Source organism: Vulpes lagopus, chromosome 15 (genome assembly GCF_018345385.1).
Source record: "Vulpes lagopus strain Blue_001 chromosome 15, ASM1834538v1, whole genome shotgun sequence".
NCBI lineage: Eukaryota > Metazoa > Chordata > Mammalia > Carnivora > Canidae > Vulpes > Vulpes lagopus.
The window spans coordinates 24,436,918-24,461,421 of record NC_054838.1 but is presented as its reverse complement, the minus strand read 5'-3'; the positions used below and the strand labels follow the sequence as shown (position 1 = coordinate 24,461,421).

Genomic DNA, 24,504 nt, shown 5'->3' with positions numbered 1-24,504 from the left:
CCCAAGTATTCTAATATATGTGCTTAATCTCTAAAAGACAGAGTTTGAATTTTGTCATTGTAGGTTGGTAGAATCTTGGAATTAAGATTTGGAAGTACCTTTGTAAATACTTTTTTTTAAGGTCCCTTTCTTTCTCTCTCTCTCTCTCTCTCTTTCTTTCTTTTTCTTCTTCTTTTTTTTTCTAATGAATTCAAGAGTGAGAATAGAGGCAATAGGGCAGCCCCAGTGGCGCAGCGGTTTAGCGCCTCCTGCAGCCCAGGGCGTGATCCTGGAGACCCTGGATCGAGTCCCGCATCAGGCTCTGATGCCTGCTTCTCTCTCTGCCTCTCTCTCTCTCTGTCTCTACGAAAAAAAAAAAAAAAATAGAGGCAATAGTCATAGAATTTGACAATTGAGCTTAAGAATGAAGTGATATTTATTCAGTATCTGCTATATCCTATTCATTGTGCTAGGCATTTCATAGGCTCATTTTATTTTATTTTTTATTTATTTTTAAAAGATTTTATTTATTTATTCATAAGAGACAAGAGAGAGAGGCAGAGACACAGGCAGAGGGAGAAGCAGGCTCCATGCAGGGAGCCCCATGTGGGACTTGATCCTGGGATTCCAGGATCATGCCCGAGCCAAAAGCAGATGCTTAACTGCTGAGCCACTCAGGCATCCTGATCATAGGCTCATTTTAATTCATGCACCAATTGTATCCCTTTGGTTGAATCTCCATGGGTCAGACTTTGAAGACAATTTTTTTTTTAACATGGTGTACATTGGAAATAACTTGCAACAGTTTTACTATTCAGATGAGCAACCTGAGTTCCTAAGGAGTTAATTGATTTTCTTTAGCAAATAGTACTGTAGCTCAAATATCTTGGCCCAGCTAGGATTCCTTCCACTGTCTTCCATAGTAGTGACCCTAGGCTTAATTTTAGAAAGTGTCAGAAAAACTGGAACTTAGAAACAGTGAAAATTATGTGTATACTTTGCTTGCAACGGATTTAATGTAATAGGATAAGAAACTCAATATTTACTTTTTAATTTTGAAAAAAAATATTCTTTTTTGAAATTTTTTGGAATGGAAGAATAATTTGACCACCTAAATTTATATAGGAGTTTTATCTTAAATCTTTTCAGAACTCTATTTTATGGTTCTTTATGTAAAAAATTACCTTGCCTATATACAGAAATTAATATGCTCCTGTTTTACCGAATTACAGTTTATATGTGAAATATAGATAGAAACTTTAGGAGCAGCATGTTCCTGTGGTAGAATGGTAGAATGGTAGAAGAATGGTAGAGGGCCTAGGGCCTTTGAGAATGGTTGTACAGTTTGTACCTTTGCTAAGGTAAGGTTAAAATGGAAACTTGAAATCCAGTCCTGGTTTTCCTTGCCAAGCAAATGCCTTGTCATAAACCCTTCTAGAAAGAGCCCCCTTTCTTTCACACAGGTATAATTAACCTTGCCTAACTATTTCCTGTGGAGTTGTGTCCTCCTAGAGGGGGCGCCTTTTCCTAATTTATCTGCTAAAATGATTCCTTTGTCTAAATCACACAAAGTTGACCTAACAGGATAGTGGCAGGCCCTGAATATATGAGTAGTAACATTTGGAAACAGAATGAATTACAAATACAGAGAGTCTCACCGGTTAATGTTCTGTGTTCATGAGAATGGCTAATTGCTTTAATTGACAATCTGAAAAATCTCTGAGGTTTTAGCAAATAAATAAATAAATAAATAATAATAATAATAAATAAATAAATAAATAAATAAATAATAAAAAACTTCTCATTCATGTAACACTATTGCAGGAATTAGGTAAATGGCCTTGATGATTTAGTTAGTGATTGAGAGTCCATTAATCTTTTTTAAAAAAGTTTTTACTTATTTGAGAACAAGAGATAGCAAGAGAGAGCATGAACAATGGGGAGAGGGAGAAACAGGCTCCCCACTGAATGGGGATCCCAGGACCCTGGGATCATGACCTGAGCTGAAGGCAGATGCTTAACCATTGAGCCACCCAGACATCCCTGGAGTCCATTAATCCTTAGGCTCTGAAATCTTTCAGGGTCTCAAGTCCTCTGCTGGATCCTTTGCATCTAGGTAGTAGAAAGGGGGAGGAGGAATAGGATTGCACATAGGAAGTCTTTATGGGGCAAACCTGAATGTGGCACACGTTACCTTTCCTTATATCCCATTGACTAAGACTCAATCAAATGATCACATCAGATTTAAGAGGAAGCTGGGAGACTCTCCTCAATGTGTATGCCTTGAAGAAAAGGAGAATGTAGGTAACAGTAAAGCTAGCAGTCTGACGTATGTGTGATTTAAAAATAAAGAAATCATTTTTTTAATTTGAAAATATACTGTGTATATTGGGTCAGTGTTTTAAGAGAACAATAAAAGTAGTATGTAATTTAACTGATTAGTTCCTTCAATTATACAAATAGTTATGGTGGATCTGGTAGCCAAGATAGGAAGGAAAAATTAAACAAATAGAAAACTTAAATTATGTATTTCTTGGCAGGTTGTCCAGAAAAGTGGCTAGAGTGATGAATACTTGCTTATGAAAACCAGTAGTATTTGCATTCACTACTGAATAGTTCTTGTTGGTGATTTAATATATGGTGCTGAGAAGTAAAATATTATATAAATATTAAATATTAATCTATTGTACCTTTTTTAAAAAAATTATTTATTTATTTATTTATGATAGTCACAGAGAGAGAGAGAGAGAGAGAGAGAGAGAGAGAGAGGCAGAGACACAGGCAGAGGGAGAAGCAGGCTCCATGCACCGGGAGCCGACATGGGACTCGATCCTGGGTCTCCAGGATCGCGCCCTGGGCCAAAGGCAGGCGCTAAACGCTGCGCCACCCAGGGATCCCCTGAGCTCTGTTTTGTTGATCTATTTGTTCTTTCACCAGTACTGCACTGTCTTGATTAATATAGCTTAATATTAAGTCTTGAAGTCAAATGGTATCAGTTTCTTGACTTTGTTGTTCTCTTTCAATACTGTGTTGACTATTTGGTCTTTTGCCTTCTATATAAATTTTAGAATCAGTTTGTTGATATCCACAGAATAACTTGCTGGGATTTTGATCAGGGTTGTATTGAATCTACAGACCAAGTTGGTGAGAATGGACATCCTGACAATATTGAGTTCTCCTATCTATGAACATGGAATATCTCTTCATTTATTTAGTGCTTTGATTTTGTTTATCAAGGGTTTTATAGTTTTTACCTCATACAGACCTTGTATATATTTTGTTAGATTTATACCTAAGTGTTTCATTTTTCTGAGTGTTAATATAAATGGCATTGAACTTAATCTCAAATCCTACTTGTTCATTGATGCTTAGGAAAGCAAATGCCTTTTTTTTAAAGATTTTATTTTTGAGTGATGTCTACACCCAACGTGGGGCACAACCCTGAGATCAAAATGGCATGTTACAACCACTGAGCCAGTGAAGCACCCCTAGAAAATGGCTTTTTTTAAAAGATTTTATTTATTTATTCATGAGAGACACAGAAAAAGAGAGGCAGAGGCATAGGCAGAAGGAGAAGCAGGCTCCCTGTTGGGACCCTGATGTGGGACTCGATCCCAGGATCCTGGGATCACATTCTGAGCCAAAGGCAGATGCTCAACCACTGAGCCACCAAGGGGTCTCGAAAATGGCTTTTTTTAAATATTAACTTTAATCACTTTTTATTTATTTTTTAAAGGATTTAAAAAAAAAGGATTTTATTTATTCATGATATATATATATATATATATATATATATATAGAGAGAGAGAGAGAGAGAGAGACACACACACACAGAGGCAGAGACATAGGTAGAGAGAGAAGCAGGCTCCATGCAGGGAACCTGATATGGGACTTGATCCCGGAACTCCAGGATCATGTCCTCAGACGAAGGCAGGTGCTAAACCACTGAGCCACCCAGGGATCCCAAACATTTTTTATATGCAACCTTAATATAATAATTAGTTCCACGAGGTTTTTTTGTTATTTCTTTTGTATTTTCTATAGAGACAATCAGGTCATCTGCAAACGAGCATTTTATTTTTTCCCCCAATCTGTATGTCTTATTTCCTTTTCTTGTTATACTGCATTAGTTAGTACTTCCAGTATACTGGTTGAAAGGTTGAAAAGGAGTGGTGAGAGGGGGACATCCTTGCCTTGTTACTGATCTTAGCAGGAAATCTTTGAGTCTCTTACCATTGAATATGATGTTAGTTGTAGGGTTTTTTGTATATATTCTTTATGATGTTGAGGAAGTACCCCACTATTCCTAGCTTACTGAGACTTTTTATCATAAATAAGTGTTTGCATTTTGTCATGTTCCTCTTTTGTACCTCTTGATATGATTGTGTCATTTTTCTTTTTTGGCCTGCTGATATAATGGATTACATTAATTGATTTTCAAATTTTGATTTTCAAATTTCAGCCTTGCATACCTGAGATAAATCCTACTAGATTATGATGTATTTTATACATTGTTGGGTTCAATTTGCTAATATTTCGTTGAGGATTTTTGCATCTATGCTCATGATATATATTGGTCTGTAGTTTTCTCTAATAGTATCTTTGTCTAGTTTTGGTATTAAGGTAATGCTAGCTTCACAGATTGAGTTAGGAAGTACTCCTTCTGCTTCTATCTTCTGAAAGAGATTGTAGAGAATTGGTATAATTTTTTCCCTAAGCGTTTGGTAAAACATACAGTGATATGTGGACCTGGTGCTTTCTGTTTTGGAATGCTATTAATTATTGATTCAGTATCTTTAATCACTTGAACATCAACAGTTCAAATGCATCAATTAAAAGAGACTGTCCCCTGGGATGCCTGGGTGGCTCAGCGGTTGAGGGCCTGCCTCTGGCCCAGGGCATGATCCTGGAGTACTGGGATCGAGTCCCACATCGGGCTTCCTGCATGGAGCCTGCTTCTCCCTCTGCCTGTGTCTCTGCCCCCCTCTCTCTGTGTCTCTCATGAATAAATAAATAAAATCTTTAAAAAATAATAAAAGAAGACTGTCCACATCCTCACTTTGGCAAGCACATATACTAAAAGAGACTGTCAGAGTAGATCAGTTAACAAAATACAACAATATATTACAGCACACATATTGTAGATATAGCTGTATTTAGATATAAGTCTATTCAGGTTATGTTTTTTCTTGTGTGAGTTAATGCAGATTGTGTCTTTCAGAGAATTACTCCATTCCGCCTAGGTTATCAAATGTATGGTCATAGAGTTGTTCATAGTATTCCTTTATTATCCTTTTTATGTCCATATGATCTCTAGTGATATCTTCTCTTTGATTTCTGATACTAGTAGCTTCTTTTTTTTTTTTCTTAGTTAGCCTGACTAGAGCTTACCAATTTAATCTTTTCAAAGAGCCACCTTTTTGTTTCGTTGATTCTCTAGTGGTTTCCTGTTTTCAATTTCATTGATTTTTTTTCCTCTCTAATTATTCTTTCCTTCTGCTTCTTTTGATTGAATTTGTTCTTCTTTTTCTAGTTTCCTCAGGTTAATACTTTAATTAAGTAAATCTTATAGTATATACATTTAGTGCTACAAATTTCCCTGTAGGCATTGCTTTTGCAATTTTGAAAAATTGTGTTTTCATTTTCATTTAGTTTAACATTCAAATATTTGAGGTTTCTTTGACTCACGAATTATTTAGAAATGTGTTATTTAATCTCCACAATATTGGGATTTGCCAGTTATCTTGCTGTTATTGATATCTAGTTTAATTTCATTTTGGTCTGAGAGCAGAAATTATCTATTTATCTGTTTCTTTTTGTTTAAATTTGTTGTGTTTTGGGAGCCTAGGTGGCTTAGTCAGTTAAGTGTCTGCCTTCAGCTCCGGACATGATCCCAGGATCTTGGGATCAAGGGATCAGGCCATGCGTTGGGCTCCCTGCTAAGCAGGGCTCCCTGCTTCTATCTCTGCCCCTCTCCCTGCCCGTGCTCACTTTGTCCTCTTTCTCACTCCTCAATAAATAAACAAAATCTTAAAAAAAAATCTGTTGTGTTTTATGACCCACAATGTGGTCTTTGTGCATGCATGTTCCATGTGAACATGAGAAGAATGTAGTCTACTGTTCTTGGATGAAGTAGTTTATAGATGTTTGTTATATCCCACTGATTGTTAGTGTTCTTAAGTTCCACTGTGTCGTTACTGCTTTTCTGCCTGCTGAATCTGTCCATTTCTGATAGAGGGTGTTGAAATCTCCCAAGTAAGAAATGGAGTCATCTAGTGCTCCATGAAGTACTGTTAGTTTTTACTTCATGTAGCTTGATGCAGTGTTGTTAAGTGCATACACATTAAGAATTGTTATGTCTAATTGAAGAATTGACTTTCTTATTATATAATACCCCTTCTTATTCATAGCAACTTTCCTTGCTTTGAAGTCTTCTCTGTCTGAAATTACTGTAGCTATTCCTGCTTTCTTTTGATTAGTGTTAGCATAGTATGTTATTCTCCATCCATTACTGTTAACCTTTGAGTGTCTTTATATCAAATATGGGTTTCTTCAAACAGTCCAGTCATGAAATGGGCAGAAGATATGAGCAGACATTTCTCTGAAGAAGACCTACATATGGCCAACAATCACATGAAAAAAATGCTCCTTGTCACATGCCATCAGGGAAATACAAACCAAACCACAATGAGATACTACTTTATACCAGTGAGAATGGTTAAAATTAAGACAGGAAACAACAAATGTTGGCAAGGATTGTACTGTTGATGGGAATGCAAGCTGGTGCAGCCACTCTGGAAAACAGTGTGGAGGTTCCTCAAGATGTTAAAAATAGAGCTACCCTCCAGTTCCATCCACGTGGAACTGGAGGATATTATGCTGAGTGAAATAAGTCAATCGGAGAAGGACAAACATTATATGGTCTCCTTCATTTGGGGAATATAAAACACAGTGACAGGGAATAAAGGGGAAAGGAGAAAAAATGAGTGGAAAATATCAGAAAGGGAGACAGAACATGAGAGACTCCTAACTCTGGGAAACGAACAAGGGGTGGAAAGGGAGGTGGGCAGGGGGTGGGGATGACTGAGTGACAGGCACTGAGGGGGGCACTTGATGGGATGAGCCCTGGGTGTTATTCTATATGTTGGCAAATTGAACACCAATAAAAAATAAATTTACAAAAAAATAAAAAGAATGAAATATTGCTATTTGCAACAACATGGATGGAGCTACAGAGTATTACACTAAGCAAAATAAGTCACTCAAAGAAAGATAAATACCATATAATTTCACTCATATAGAAAACCTAAGAAACAAAACAAATGACCAAAGAGAAAAATAAAGAAAGAGGCAAACCAAGAAATAGATTCTTAACTATATGAACTGATGGTTACCAAAAGGGAGGTGACTTGAGGGATAGGTTAAATAATGATGGGGATTAAGGAATGTACTTGTTATGATGAGCACTGGGTAATATTTGGAAGTGTTTAACCACTATATTGTACATTTGAAAATAATACTATACTGTATATTAACTAACTGGAATTTAAATAAATACCTAGGAAAAAAAAATAGAGCTGCCCTATCACCCAGGGATTGCACTACTGGCTATTTACCCCAAAGATACAGATGTAGTGAAATGACGGGACCCTTGCACCCCAATGTTCATAACAGCAATGTTCACAATAGCCAAACTGTGGAAGGAGCCTCGGTGTCCATCAAAAGATGAATGGATAAAGAAGATGTGGTTTATGTATACAATGGAATATTACTCAGCAATTAGAAACGACAAATACCCACCATTTGCTTCAACGTGGATGGAACTGGAGGGTATTATGCTGAGTGAAATAAGTCAATCGGAGAAGGACAGTGTATGTTCTCATTCATTTGGGGAATATGAATAATAGTGAAAGGGAATATAAAGGAAGGGAAAAGAAATGTTGGGAAATATCAGGAAGGGAGACAGAACCTAAAGACTCCTAACTCGGGGAAACGAACTAGGGGTGGTGGAAGGGGAGGAGGGCGGGTGTTGGAGGGGAATGGGTGACGGGCACTGAGGTGGACACTTGACGGGATGAGCACTGGGTGTTTTTCTGTATGTTGGTAAATTGAACACCAATAAAATAAAATAAAATAAAATAAAATAAAATAAAATAAAATAAAATAAAATAAATAAAAAAAAATTTATATCTGCCACATTGGTTACTATTTTCTATTTCTTGCTATTGTTCTTTGTTCCTGTTTTTGTCTTTTTTTAAAAAAAGATTTTATTTATTTATTCATGAAAGACACAGAGAGAGAGGCAGAGACACAGGCAGAGGGAGAAGCAGGCTCCATGCAGGGAGCCCGACATGGGACTCAATCCCAGGGGCTGAGGGTGGCGCTAAACTGCTGGGCCACCGGGGGCTGCCCCTGTTTTTGTCTTCTATTTTCTTTCTGCCCTTTGTGGCTCCAGTTGAGCATTTTATATGATTCCATTATCTCTCCTTTCTTAGAATGTTAGATGTCTGTTTATTAGATGTATCTAAATGTTAGATGTCTGTTTATTAGATGTATCTATTATATACATATGTGTCATATATACACGTTAAATATATATATATATATATATATATATTTATTTTTAGTGGTTGCCCTTGAGTCTACAGTATACATTTACAACTAACCCAAATCTACTTTCAGATAACACTGTATCACTTTTTGGTTAGTGTGAGTATCTTATAATAATAAAATAATCTTAATTCCTCCTTTCTATCACTTGTACCATTGCTATCATTTATTATACATCAGCATATATAATGTATATACATACATATACAGTTTATCCTTGAGTAACATGGGGGTTAGGGGCATGTAGTAAAAAATCTGCATATAATTTTTGACTCCCCCAAAACTTAACTACTAATAGCCTACTGTTGATCAGAACCTTACCAATAATATAAACAGTTGAGGAACCCTTATCTTTTTTTAAGATTTTATTTAGTTTTTCATGAGAGAACAGAGAAAGACAGAGACATAGGCAGAGGGAGAAGCAGGCTCCATGCAGGGAGCCCGATATGGGACTCAATCCTGTTACTCCAGGATCATGCCCTGGGCCAAACGCAGGCCCTCAACCGCTGAGCCACCCAGGCATCCCAGATGAACATTTATTTTATACATTATATACTGTAGTCTTACAATAAAGTGAGGTAGAGAACAGAAAATGTTATTAAAATCATAAGGAAGAGGAAATAAATTTATAGTACTGCAGTGTATCAAAAAACATCCCCTTATAAATGGGCCTGTGCAATTTAAATCTATCTTAAGGATTAACTGTGTATACATAATAGAATGATACACGGTTGTTATTATTTTTAACAAATTGTTACCTGTTAGATCAATTAAGAATAAGAAAAATAAAGAGTTTTATTTTACTTTCACTTATTCCTGCTTAGTGGTCTTTCTTTCTTTATGTAGATTCAAGTTTTCCGTCTCTCTAAAGAACTACTTATGACATGTTTTGCAAGTCAGGTCTTCTGATAACAAATTCCCTCCACTTTTATCTGATAAAGTCTTCGTTTCTCCTTCACTTTGAAGGATAATTTTACAGATTATAAAATTAAATAACAAAATATAAAAAAATAAATATTTCACTCCACTTCTTGCTTGTGTGGTTTCTGAAGAAAAGTTGGCTATGACTCTTATCTTTATTCCTCTATAGATTAGGTGGGTTTTTCCCTCTAACCTCTTTTGAGGATTTTTTTCTTTATCTTTGATTTCCTGTAGTTTGAAAATAATATGCCTGTATGTAGGTTTTCAGTCGTTTATCTGGTGTTCTCTGAGCTTCTTGGATCTGTGATTTGTTTCTGATATTCATTTGGGGAAAATTCTCAGTTATTATTGTTTCAAATATTTCTTCTTTTCTTTATTCTCCTTCTGGTATTCCATTATGCATACGTCATACCTTTTGTAGCTGTCCCACGGTCCTTGGAAAGTCTTTTTTTTTTTTTTTTCTCTTTGTCTTTGCGTTTCAGTATTCAGTTACTAATGGTACATTCTTAAGCTCAGAGTGTTTTCTTAGCCATGTCCTGTCTACTAGTAAACCCATCAAAACAAAACAAACAAACAAAAAAAACCATCAATGCATTCTTCATTGCTGTTACAGTTTTTTAATCTCTGGCATCTCTTTTTGTTTCTCAGGATTTCCATCTCTCAGCTTGCAGGGCCCATCAACTCTTGTATGTTGTCTATCCATTAGAGCCCATGGCATATTAATAAAGGTTTTAAAACCTGCTTGATAATTCTGACATCCCTATCACTTCTGATTCTGATGCTGGATCTCTTATAATGTATTTTTCCCTCTTATTATGCCTTGTAATTTTTTCTTGGAAGACTGAGTAAAAGGCACTGCTGTAAATAGGTCTTTAGCAATGTGATGTTAAGGTTGGGCGGGGGAGAGGGGAGGGGTGTCCTATAGTTCTTCGATTAGGTCTCTGTCTTTTAATGAGCCTGTGTTCCTGTACTGTGAACTTCACAAGTTTTTGTCAGTTTTTTTCTCCTTCCTTAGGTGGGACGGGATGGCTTGAGTGAACTGATATTGGATATTTCCCTTCCTACTAGGTCACTTAGGCACTGAATATACATCAGCAAGTTAAGGTTTGGTTTACTTGTTTCTCCTGAGGGTGGGCCCTGTTAAGAACCGAGTGCCCTGGACATACTCAAGATGGCTTCTTTCTCCCTCCCCCTGCTGGGAGTTTGAGGGAATTTTTCTCTGATACTTATTATTGAAACCTGTTTGAGCTCCTGGAGGTAAATGTACAAAATTGTGGGGTTATAGAGGGACTGCTTCTGTGTCCCCCTGATTTTTAATCCTGCGTTGTTCCACAAAGAGCCTGGAATTTGTTAGTTCATGCTTTCCTGGTAAGGCACTATTTTCTAGGGAGGTTTCTACTTGTGAGTCTTGGCACTGCTAAGCTGGGACTCCATGTATTCATCTGGTTGTCTCCAATCTTGGAGGCAGCAGTTTGCCCTGGGTCCTCCTTTTCTCTCTAGGTCCAGGAAGAGTTGTTGATTTTTTTTTTTTTTTTGTCTCTTCATCTTTTTACTTATTATTAGGACAGAGTGACTTAAAAGCTCTTTACATTTGGAACCAGAAACTGGAAGCCCTGCCCAAGGATCAGTAATTACCTTCTTTTTGTCATATGCCTTAGTGAATTATGTTCTTTTCTTTATTTAGGTTAGCTTCTAACATTTATCTTTTGCACTTTCAATATCATGAAAAATCTCTGAGAGTTCCTGCAATGTGAATTTTTTTTGCCCTCGGTATTCATCTGGGAGAACTGCATCCTTTTCCTCACACTCATTTTCTTCATTTATGTCAATATGTTCACCTCACCCTCTGGCTGAAGAGTCTCTAAAATGGCAACAGTGTCAATATTCCTATAATTAGTTATTTGTTCTAGAACGTCATTTACATTTGGTTAGAATTTCACTTCCAGCATTATCGCTTTTTGTTTCTTTGCCGCTCTTTCATTATGGGCTAATTCCCTCTTTTGATTATATATTTTTGTAAACTGTCACATGGGTTTATCACTGTAAGACAAAGAGGTGAGTAACATAGTTACATTTTTACTGTCTGTGTGTGAACTGAATAACATACACAGTGATCAGTACTGACAGACTCTGAAAGAAATGACGTGATTAGTTACCAATCATGATATGCATATATTATTGGCAGTGATTTGTGGAGAGCTAGCCGTGAAGTCTGTACTTTATACAGTTACTGTATAAAGTTCAATATGTCATGATAACTAAAATTAAAACTATTGTTGGGAAAGTTGTAATTTAACTGAAGTGTTGTAATTGAAATTTACTTGGAACCATGCAGAATGGGCCTGACTGAAACTTTTTATTTCTTTTTCTAGCTTTAATCTCATTGGCAAGGGCCTGTAGTGCATTGTTGAATGAAGGTGGTGGTTACAGCATCCTTGTATTATTCCTGGTCTCAAAGGAAGACCTTTTATTTATTTGTTTATATTATTATTATTATTATTATTAATTTATTTATTTTAGAGAGAATATGCACATGCACGTGAGCTGAGGGTGGGGGAGAGAGTCTCAAGCAGACTCCACACCCATTATGCAGCCCCACTCAGGACTGGATCTCATGATCCTGAGATCATGACCTGAGCCGAAATCAATAGTCAGATATTTAACCAGCTGAGCTACCCAAGTACCCCTCATAGGAAGACTTTTTAATATTTTATCAAGTGTGACGCTTGCTGTAGATATTTTTATATATCAGGTTATGGTGCTTCCTTCTTCTTAGTTTGTTAAGAATTTTTATCATTAATGGATGTTGGATTTTATCAATTAGTTTGTCAAAATTATTATGTGATCTTTAACTTTTAAATTTTGAGGTAATGCAAGTAATATTAATTGATCTGTCTAATGCTAAGCCAAGTTTGCATTCTTGGAATGAAACCCATTTGGGCTTCATATTTTAGCTTTTCTATATATTGTTGGATTTGATTTGTTAATATTTTTTCATCAGTGAAATTGAACTGTAATATTCTTTCTCATACTATTTCTTTTCAAATTTTGCTTTTAGGGCTTCATAAAATGAGTTGAAAAATGTTCCCCTCTTTTGCCTTCTCGAAGAATTTTTCTAAGGTTGAAAGTGTTTTTTTCTCCATTTTTAGGAAGTTCTTTTTGGTGAAGCCTACTGGGATCTGACTTTTCTTTGTGGAAAGATTTAAAATTACTTTTTATTTTCTCTAATGGCGGTACGACTGATGAGTGTCTCTATTTCTCATATATATTTTGATAAAGTAACCTGTTTTCCTAGGAATTTGTTTTGTTTGATATTCAAATTTATTGGCATAGGTACTCACAACTTTGTATTTTTCTTTTATATTATGCAGCTTATTTCTTTTTTATTCCTAATATTACTTATGGTTCATTTTTCTTAAATAGTCTCATGAGAGGTTTGTCAATTTTCTTAGTCTCTTCAGGGAATTAACTTTTGACTTTGTTGATCTTTTCCATTATATGTTAGATTTTTGTTGATTCATTTATGATTTTATCTTCCTTCTGTTATTTTATTTCCTTCCTTCTGTTTTCTTAGTTTAGTCAGCTGTTCTTTTTCTGACTTCTTGGAGGAAAGAGGAATGCTTAAATTGATTTTTATATTTTCCTTTTTACAAATACAAGTATTTAAGGATGTATTTTTCTCTAAATATTATACTGACAACATTCCATAAGTCTTATTATGTAGTGTTTACTTGTTCAGTTGAAGGTATTTTTTGACTTCCATTGTGATTTTTCCTTGGACCAATGGTTTATTTAGTAGTGTGTTTATCTTTTTTTAACATTATTCTTTATTGAATTATATGTAATAGAGACATGTACATGATTATTAGTATGAAGCTGACAACTCTACCCAGATGAAGAACTAGAACAATTTAACATTCAGAAACCTCCCTTTGCCCATTCCTCTCGTTAACCAGCCCCCCAAAAAAGTAATGATTAACTTGACTTCTAACAGTTATGTTTGTTTTGCTTGGTTTTGAACTAATCTAAATGGAATCATACAGCAAATACTCTTTGGTCTGACTTCTTTTGGTCAACATTGAATTTGTGAGATTCTTAACATATTGTTCAGTATAAGTAAATTTTATTCTAATTGCTGAGAGATATTCTGTTATATGAATTACCATAATTTATTTATCTGTTCTGTTGATGGATACTAGATTTGTTTCCAGGTTTTGACAGTTATGAGAAGTAATTGCTTTGAGCATTTCCATAGATGAAAGTTTATATACATTTCTACTGGGTATATACGTAAGAGAGGAGTCACTAGGTCATTGGGTACGCATTTCTGTCTCATTATTAGATATGGCCAAATGGTTTCTCAAAGTTGTCCAGTTCGCACTCTCACCGGCAGCATGTGGGAGTTCCAGTTGTTCCATACCTTTGCAAAGTCTTGGTCTTTTTAGTCTTTTTTACTTTGAGCTATTCTGGTTATAAATCTTTGTACAAATAGTAGAAGGGACTTATATTAGTTGTTTTCCCTTAGTGTAGACATCTGTCTTGCTTAGCCTCTTGGTTTATTTAATATTATTCCTCTTACTAGCCTATGAGTTTGAATTTTTATGTTCTTGACCAGATCCTAATGTATTGTAATTGACATATGGGAGAGTATTCATTCATTTGAGGCATATTTGTTAGACCACCTCTGTGATACCATTGTCAGAAACAGAAAAACATTGCAATTTAAACCAGAGTCTGACAGAATAGAGTAGATACAGGTTCTCAGTGATACATTTATATTTGTATTTACATTTGTATTTGGTGAAAAGATTATTGAAATATAAGTCACATACCATATAACTTGCCCTTTTAAAGCATATACCTCAGTGGATTTGATACATTCACAGAGTTGTGCAACGATCACCACAATCCATTTTAGAACATTTTTATCACACCAAAGAGAAACCCGGTACTTAGGCTGTACACCTGAAACTAATGTAACATTGTAGGTCAACTATACTTCAATAATAAACATTTTTAGGAGATCCCTGGGTGACTCAGTGGTTTAGTGCCTGCCTTTGGCCCAGGGCGTGATCCTGGGATCCCGGGATCAAGTCCCGCATCTGACTCCCTGCATGGAGCCTGCTTCTACCTCTGCCTGTGTCTCTGCCTCTCTCTCTCTCTCTCTCTCTCTCTCTCTCTCATAAATAAATAAATAAATAAATAATCTTAAAACAAATTTTTTTTTTTTCAAAAGAAAGAAGCCCTGTACTCACTAGCAGTTATCCCTTATTTTCCTATCAATTTCTCCATCCCCAATTGACTTTCTGTCTCTCTGGATTTGCCTAGTCCAGATATTTCATATAAGTGAAATCATGTAATATGTGGTCTTCTGGCTTCTTTCACATAGTATACTGTTTTCAAGGTTCATCCATATCATATCATTTATAAATAATTCAATCCTTTTTATCACTAAATAATATTTCATTGGATAGATATACCTATAGATGTATCATGTCTTATTTATCCATTCATCAGTGGAGGATATTTGGTTTTCACTTTGGTGCTATCATGAATAAAGTTGCTATGAACATTCATGTACAAGTTTTAAAGTGGATATATATTTTTTCAAGTGTACAATTAAAAGTAGAATTGCTGGATCATTAGATAACTATATGTTTAACATTTTCAGGAACTGTCAAACTGTTTCCAGAGTGGCCACACCATTTTATGTATTCATTAGCAATGTGTGAGGGTTGTAGTTTCACCATTTTCTCCATATTCTCATAACATTTAGCATTGTCTTTTTTTTTCTCTTCAATTTAGCCATCCTGGTGGGGTGGTAGGGAATGTTTTAAAAAACAGTTAATATAGTCTACCATACTTGTGTGTTTGTCTACTCTGTACTTATATCAGAATAATGGAAAACACTTTTTAAGAAATTCAGATATTTCTCAGCCTGTGTTAGTTCCTTGAGACTGTGACTTACTCATCTGTTTAAATTAGGATGAAGGAATGAATACTTGAGTGATTGAATGTGTTAAAGTAAGACTATGATAAATGCTTCAAGCAAAGTGCTTTGTGAGGGTTTACTAGAAGAAACAATCATTTCAAAGGTGGAGCTAAATCATTTTTAAAAAGAGTTTTGAGGGGCACCTGGGTGGCTCAGTTGGATAAGCATCTGCCTTCTGCTTAGGCCCTGATCCAGGGGTCCTGGGATCGAGTCCCACATCAGGCTCCCTACTCTGTAGGGAGTCTGCTTTTTCCCTCTGCCTCTCTCTCCCTTTCTCATGAATATTTAAAATCTTTTAAAAGAACAAGTTTTGAGAGGTGCCTGGCTGGCTCAGTCGATAGAGCGAGTATGTGACTCTTAATCTCAGGGTCATGAATTCAAGCCCCACATTGGGTGTGGAGCCTACTCAAAAAAAATAAATAAATAAAAATTAAAGAGTTTTTTTTTTTTTTTTTAATTCTTATTTATCTATGATAGTCACAGAGAGATAGAGAGAGAGGCAGAGGCACAGGCAGAGGGAGAAGCAGGCTCCATGCACCGGGAGCCCGACGTGGGATTCGATCCCGGGTCTCCAGGATCGCGCCCTGGGCCAAAGGCAGGCGCCAAACCGCTGCGCCACCCAGGGATCCCAAAATTAAAGAGTTTTTAATGTTAATTTGTTTTATGAACACTGGAGTTGATGTTAAGTAAGTCTTAGGTCAGTTACGTTATTGAGGTTAAAGAGATTATCTACTTATGGTTGGTTTAATTTAATTTAACTTAATTTTCTTTTTTTAAAAAATTACTTATTTATTTATGATAGTCACACAGAGAGAGAGAGGCAAAGACAGAAGCAGGCTCCATGCACCGGGAGCCCAACGTGGGACTCGATCCCAGGTCTCCAGGATTGCACCCTGGGCCAAAGGCAGGCGCTAAACTGCTGTGCCACCCAGGGACCCCTAATTTTAATAATATATGTATTCTTAACTAATCATTAAAAAACTTATAATGTCTAATTTTAAGATAACATATTTGATATTTGTGAAGAATATTAAAATCTCTGTTTCTAAGCATTGGAGGAAAATCCTCTCATAAATGAATTTAGGGCAGAAGGACTTGATCACCTTTTCTGGTATAACATGAGTTCTGGAAATTGTTGAGTTCCATCTAAGTAGAGGAAGTAGTAACATTTTATGCTTTTTACTAAATAAAGCAGATAATGCCCCTCTTATCTTACAAAGGAGGGAATTTGAGGGGTGAATAGGGCAGGACAAGTGAGAAAAAGGGAAAAATACTATTTTTAAATTGTGTAGAATCAAAAACCCAACAGCAGAGATATTGAAATAACTTTAATTCTAAGGAGATTTTGTAAAATCAAGTGTTAGAGCAGGTAACTTGAAAACTTTCATTTAGAAACTAAGGAATGTAGATGGTGATATAGAATCGAAAACAAAACCTAAAAAAGTCTGAAAACGGCGTTAATTAATAAGGATTAGAGAACAGTGTTCCCTTGTCAGTGTTATACCTCAAATCTGATGGGTTTCCATGTTCAGCCTGTTTCATTTTACCCCGGGATAAAAAATGCTTTACGTATATGGAGTAAGAATGGTTTTTACCACAGCTTTGCCAAAGAATATTTACTTCCTGTTTATGAGATGCAGTGGTCAAAAGTTAATACATTTCTGTAAATGTAAATATATTTCATATTGACAAGGGAAGGTGTAACCAACAGAAGAGACTTGGTATTGATAACCAAGACAGAGCTGCTTAGCCAGAGGAGTTTGGAGGAGAGATGGAATAAGCTCTATATGGTGTTTGAGCAATATGTGTACCTAAAACACACAGACACACACATTCACACACACATCCCCAACAGCCCTCTCATATCACATATACAGCATGTAGCCTTTTCAGATCAGCTTCTTTCACTTAATAATATGCATTTAGGGTCTTTTCATGGCATGTGTTTGTGTGTGTGTGTTTGTATATCTCACACATATTGTAGTAGTGCCCTTAATGAAAACACTCTGCCTCCAGCAAGAAAAAACTGCTTGTTTTTCCACATGACTGCGGAACAATTATAGCTTCTACTAGGACTCCTTCTCCGGTTCCTGGGAAAATAGCTGGGTTGGCTGGTATTTGCATAATCGTCTTTAAGGCTATTGTGGGCGGGTTTGGGCTGCTGACACAGAGCTGCAGACTGGCCACCTGTCCAGAACAAATGAACTCGGCCTTTGTGCAGCATTATGATCCGTTTCTCCAGTGTTACTTCTGAGTAACGAATACTTTGATTAAAATATTATGAGACTATTATTTAGGGAATGTTTGGGGTGAACTTAAATCTTCCATTTTAGAGAGAAATTTCTTACAACTATATATTTCTGTGCTCTCTCTGGCATAGTTTTTTAACTGCTTTTGTGAAATTATCCTCATGAATATTAATTAGAGATGTGAGAATTTAAAAAACTTCAAAATGGTTTGTATTCATCCTTCTATAAATTATAAATTAAGTGTTGTCTAATGTTTTCTAGGAGTCCATTGCATTTATGTGGAATAATTAATTAAACATTTTGATCTGAGGAAGAAGAAATACCTAAGGTCTTGAAATACTAACTGGTTCTACTTCATTCATTTTCCTTGATAATTAATCCCACATAGGATGTTTTTGTCCTAACAGTGAACATATTGCTATGTTGACTAATTTTATTAATCATCTATATTCAGCCTGTGATGGAAATATCTGATTTTTGAAAATTACATGTGACATAGTGTTGATATTTCTTGTACATGATGACTACTGAATTGAGTTTTCATGTTAGAATTAAGTTGTAATTGATAAACCCAGTAATCATACTAAACAAGAAAAGTCTATCAAGTAAATGGTCAGTGAATTAGTAAGTATTAAAAAAATTATTTGCCAGGGTTATTTTTGGGCAAAATCTGCATAGTTGTGACAGTAATCACTTCTCTGAGTTCTAATTAAAAATTTATTAAATGGAAGATTAAATACTATTAAGAGACACTATTGAATACCTAAAATATACACATCAGGTACTTTATATATGTTTCATTTGATTAATTCAACAACCTTTCTTTTAAGATAAATGACTATTTTTTCATGGGCTTTCACTTTTAGCAGTTCAGAGTAATTTTAAGCAAGAAGCACAGAGTTCCCATATATCTTCTGCACCCCCCCCCCACATGTACACAGCCTCCCCTGATAACATTCCCCACCAGTATGGTACATTTGTTACAGCTCATGAACCTGCAATAACACATCATTGTCACTCAAAGTCCATAGCTTACATTAGGGGTTAACTTTTGGTGTTTTGATAAAGTATAATGGCATGTCTCCAGCATTATGGTATCCTACAGAATAGTTTCACTGCCCTAAAAATCTTGTGTGTTCCACTTTTCTCCCCAGTTCCAGAAACCACTGATCTTTTTACTGTCTCCATAATTTTGCCTTTTCTAGAATGTCATAGAGTTGAAATCAGTATGTACCCTTTCAGATTGGCTTCTTTCATATAGTAATATGCATTCAAATTTTCTCTGTCTTTTCATAACTCGGTAATTCATCTCTCTTAGTGCTGAACAATACTCCATTGTCTGGATGTGCTGCAGTTATCCATTCACCTACTCAAGTATTACCTTTATTTTGCAGATGATGAGACTGAAGCTGAGATCAAGTAATTTGCCTAAATCTACATATATGTATAATACATGTCACGCCCGAGAACAAAGCCCATAATCTAAATCAGTGATACCTACAGCAGGTTATTGATGCCATTGGGTGTATACAAGATGATTATATATACATTGAAGGGTTTTTATAGCATCCTCACTGTTTGCCTTTGTATGCTATAACAGTTTTCATCTGATTAAATGGATTTACAGATGATATTTTCTAATTTAAGTTAAGCTACCTCACAAATCGGACAAATAACTTTAAAATATCACTGGGAAAAACATGAGAACTCATTGAAGATAATTTTAATAATGCTAGCATAAGCAAACGTCAAAAAAAAGAGCAGAGATGATATTCCCCTTGAAGCTGTTCATCAGCTAAATAATAAGATGAAAATTATGATAGTTCAAACAAACCTTAAGAAAGTAAGCCAAAAATAATTTGTGATTACATAGAAGACCATTTAATAATGCATGTATTACTACTTTCATAATGAGGAACTTTATCTTAAACTTGTAACTGTCTTGAAATAGTAGTCATTGATATATCTATGAACTGATCAAATTGGAAAAACGTTAGAAAAGTTAATTATTGCACATTTATCTCATTCCTTTAAAGTTGTATTTTTGTTATGCTTTATAATCTACATACTACACAAAGTATTTCAGTATGATTTATAACCAAATATACATATTTTAGGGGCATGTTCTCAATTTTTTTTAACTGATGGATTGTACATTTTAAAAAGTTTGTTCTAAATTGTATTTAAAATTGTATTTAGTACGTTTCTATTCTAAATTGTATTTAGTATGTTTTCAAACATCTCATGCTAATTAAAAAAGCAAATTATTTCAGGTTTTTTTTTTTTAAAGATTTTATTTATTTGAGACACATATAGAGAGACAGAGGCACAGAGACACAGGCAGAAGGAGAAGCAGGCTCCTGTCATGGGACTCAATCTCAGGTCTCCAGGATCACGCCCTGGGCCTAAGGCAGGCGCTAAACTGCTGAGCCACCGGGGCTGCCCCAAATTATTTCAGTTTTGTACTCTTCCTCCTTTTCAGTTTATATGGATACTCATTATCTTCTCTTCCTTGTTTGAAAGAGGGTTCATCTTTCTAACCAGACTTTCATCTATATAATCCTAACCCTAACTCTTTCCAGTTACATTAACTCTTAGATATTTTCTCCTGATTTTCAATCCCTCTTTTCTTCATTGGCTACTTCTTTCAGTTTTTCTTCCATTTTTAAGTTAACAAAGAAAACCTTCTCTTTAACATACCTCTTATCAAACTTCTGCACTCCTTTAATTTTATTTTTTTAAAGATTTATTTATTTATTTCTGATAGAGAGAGAGAGGCAGAGACACAGGCAGAGGGAGAAGCAGGCTCCATACTGGGAGCCCAATATGGGACTCGATCCCGGGACACCAGGATCGCGCCCTGGGCCAAAGGCAGGTGCCAAACCGCTGAGCCACCCAGGGATCCCCTGCATTCCTTTTATGTATTTTTTTTTTCTATTTGAACATTCATACCCAATGAGCTTTTTTGAGAGCTGAGAACCATACAAGAATCATCTCTGTTCTTTCCAGTGCCCAGAATAGTATGGCATGGAGTGAATCTTTTCTAAATAAGTATTTAGTGAATGATGAACATTTATCTCATGGGTATAGCACAGTATTTGGCACAAAGGCATAGCCTTTACTTTGTAGAAAGTTAGGCTCTGTTAGGGAGGTAAGACCTGTCCATGAGGAGTCTGAAGATCAAGTCCAACTTAAATAAATTGCTTCCTCCCAGAGGTGGTTTTCTTTTTTTGAAATCTTACCTCAAAATGACATTTTATCATGAAAAGAGTGAAATTGTACAATTTTAAAATTTTATTGTTTTTTTAATTTTACCTTTTTTTAAATTTAAATTCAGTTTACCAACATATAGTATAACACTCAGTGCTCATCCCATCAAGTGCCCTCCTCAGTGCCTATCTCCCAGTTACCCCATCCCCTCACCCACCTCCCCTTCCGCAACCCTTTGTTTCCCAGAGTTAGGAGTCTCTCATGGTTTGTCTCCCTCTCTAATTTTTCCCACTCAGTTTCCCTCCTTTCCCTTATGGTTCCTTTCACTATTTCTTATATTCCATGTATGAGTGAAACCATACAATGATTGTTCTTCTCCGATTGACTTATTTCACTCAGCATAATACCCTCCAGTTCCATCCATATCGAAGCAAATGGTGGGTATTTTTAAAAAAGATTTTATTTATTTATTTATTTATTTATTTATTTATTTATTTATTTGAGAGAGAGAGAGAATGAGCAGGGGGAAGGGCAGAGGGAGGAGGAGAAACAGACTCCCTACTGAGCAGGGAGTCTGACTTGGGGATCTACCCAAGGTTCCTGGGATCATGACCTGAGCCAAAGGTAGACACTTAACTGCATGAGTCACCCAGTGCCCCCAAATTGTGCATTTATAAAAAGCAAAATACTGATTTCTTTATCTACTATGAATCTCAGTTTCTAAAGCAGAAAAAATAGTTTCACTTCAAAATAAGGTAGAGTAGGGGCACCTGGCTGCCTTAGTTGGAGGAGCAGATAACTCTTGATCTTGAGCCCCGTTTTGGGTGTAGAGATAACATACATATATACATACCTAAACTTAAAAAAATAAGGTAGACCAATAATTGAATATTTGGTCTTATTTAGTGAACTGAGTTGAATCAAATGAAACAATCTTTGAGGAAAAGATAAGATTTGTAGTAGAAGGTTATTACAACTTGAAAGTGGTTGTAGATAAAAATAAGCAGGGTTTCTGGAATTACTATGGAGACTTACATGATACTGGAAAGAAGTAAGAAGATATGAAAGTTGATACCATTTGATAGAAGGTTGTAAACACTAACTAGGCTAGGGTCCTTAGAGAAGACAACCCTTCACCCCCAAATGTTCTGGAAAAAGAGCACTGAAGTTAGAGTCATATCATTACTTATATTAGATTATTGGCCTTGGTACTTACTGAGAAATCTTGAATAAGTTTCCAGTATTCTTCATCTGAATTCAGCTAGATAAATCTAAGTTCCCTTTTAGAATCGGTCATCAAAATTTCTTCGTGAAAGATGGTATTGTATTTAGTATTTCAGCTGGAAAACTATTTTTACATCTACCAGAAGACTTGTATGTGGAAAAAGCTCAACTTGGTGAATCTTTTTGTTAGAATAATCCCTATTTTTGGCATGGCTGTTTCATGTAAAAATAACATATTTTCCTAGTCTTCAATGTAGAATTGGTCAGGGATTTGGATACAAAAAGATGTACTTTGAATATCCTAAAGAACCGCTGTCTTGGGGATCCCTGGGTGGCACAGTGGTTTAGCACCTGCCTTTGGCCCAGGGTGCGATCCTGGAGACCCGGGATCGAATCCCACATCGGGCTCCCGGTGCATGGAGCCTGCTTCTCCCTCTGCCTATGTCTCTGCCTCTCTCTCTCTCTCTCTCTCTCTCTCTGTGTGTGTGACTATCATAAATAAATAAAAATTAAAAAAAAAAAAAAAAAAGAACCGCTGTCTTCTTGTCCTAAAGTCATTTACTGTGTTTCAGGGCATGCTCTGTGCCTATCAAATTTGTTAGCTTTTGTAATTACAAGGAAATTAGGACTTATATATTCAGAAATTAAAATCTAACTGACAAAGTAAGTTACAAAACATGAACTACTAGTAGGGTTCTATGTGATTTGTATGATTAACTGCCCCATACATGACATAATCAATAAGAGCCCCAAGTTTGTAGAAAGATTGAGAAGTGGTATTGGCGTATCTAGAGAAAGCAGGAAGATTGAGTGAATATAGAGAAGGGTACATTCATTATCAATGGAAGCCTGGGATCCAAAATGTAGAGGTAAAAAATAATTGTGAATGAACACAATATGCCTGGAGGACGACTTCTTTTGTGGTAGAAATCATGATTACCATTTATCAGGTACTTACTATATGTCAGGCATTGACCTGATCATTAAGTTTGTGGCCCGTTATATCCATTTTACAGTTGAGAAAACTAAGGCTCATGTAGTTAATGAAATTGTCATAATTTGTAAATGGTAGATTGGGGCTTGGAATCCAGATTTTTTTGACTCCAAAGACCATGTATAACATTGTATAATATTATAGTAGAATAACGTCTATGAAGCTTGCTTGCTTGTTTTTGGCTTTTTATGTTTCCTGTTCTTTTTTTGTTGTTTCCTTCCTTGAAGACATTTCAAAATTATTATCTTGGCTCTAATACTTTAGTGCTTTGGATTGTGTTATTTTCTCCCTTTTTAAACCTGCCCAATATTTAGCTCTATTAAGATGCCAATTGGTGTAATGAACACTGGGTGTTCTATGCAACTGATAAATCACTAAACTCTCTCTCTGAAACTAATAATACAGTATAAGTTAACTAAATCGAATTTAAATAAAGAATTTTTAAAAGGATACATTAAAAAAAAAAAAAAGGAAAAAGAAGCCTGGAAATAAGTTCCTTGATTTGATCCCATTTCTACTACTGGCTCCCTTTAAGTACTGGCCAACCTGATCTACTTAGTTAGTCTCTTTAGTTTCTTCACCTAAAACTAAAAAGCTTGGTTAAATATTCTATGGTTCTCATTTTAACAACAGCATGACTAAGATCAGTGGGCATTTCAGCAGTGTTCAGTATGCAGAATAGCATCTGGCATGTACGTAATAAATGCTCAGTAAATATTTACTGCATGAATGAAGGCATTAAGCACCTAATGTATGCCAGGCATTGGGCCCAGTGCTTTATAAGCACTGACTTATTTAATTATATTAACATCACTTTGAAGTAGGTACTCTTACTACCTTTATTTTTGAGATAAGGAAGTGCAAAATAAAGACAAGTAACTTGCCAAGATCCACAAGTTAAACCTGAGCTTGTGTGTATGTACTCTTAACTGTGTCCTGACTCTTAATACTAGCTACACATTGGAATCAACTGTGACATTTGTTATGTTAAACTATCAGTATCTCAGCCCCACTACTAGAGTCTGTAAGTTTACAGGTCACATTTATTCTATAGTACTCTACCTTCTCTGTGGAGTGACTGGCTGTCCCCCCCCCCCTTTTTTTTGCAGCATGTTCCGTTTTATGGTTTTTTGTTTTGTTTTTACCAGGGAGAAACTTCTGTTTTTTTAAAGATTTTTATTTATTTTATTTGAGAGAGTGTGAGAGGGCACAAGCAGAGGGGGGCGGTAGAGGGAGAGGGAGAAGCAGGCTCCCCACTGAGCAGGGAGCCCAATGCGGGGTTCGATCCCAGGACTCTGAGATCATGAGATGAGCAGAAGACAGAT

The 24,504-nt window shown here is 35.8% G+C and overlaps 1 protein-coding gene across 1 annotated transcript in view; it reads left to right on the top strand.

Moving 5' to 3' along the window:
- The window catches only part of FCHSD2 (FCH and double SH3 domains 2), a 302,780-nt gene that overhangs the window by 86,107 nt on the left and 192,169 nt on the right, over positions 1 to 24,504 (top strand). The gene's annotated exons all lie outside the window — the stretch shown is intronic.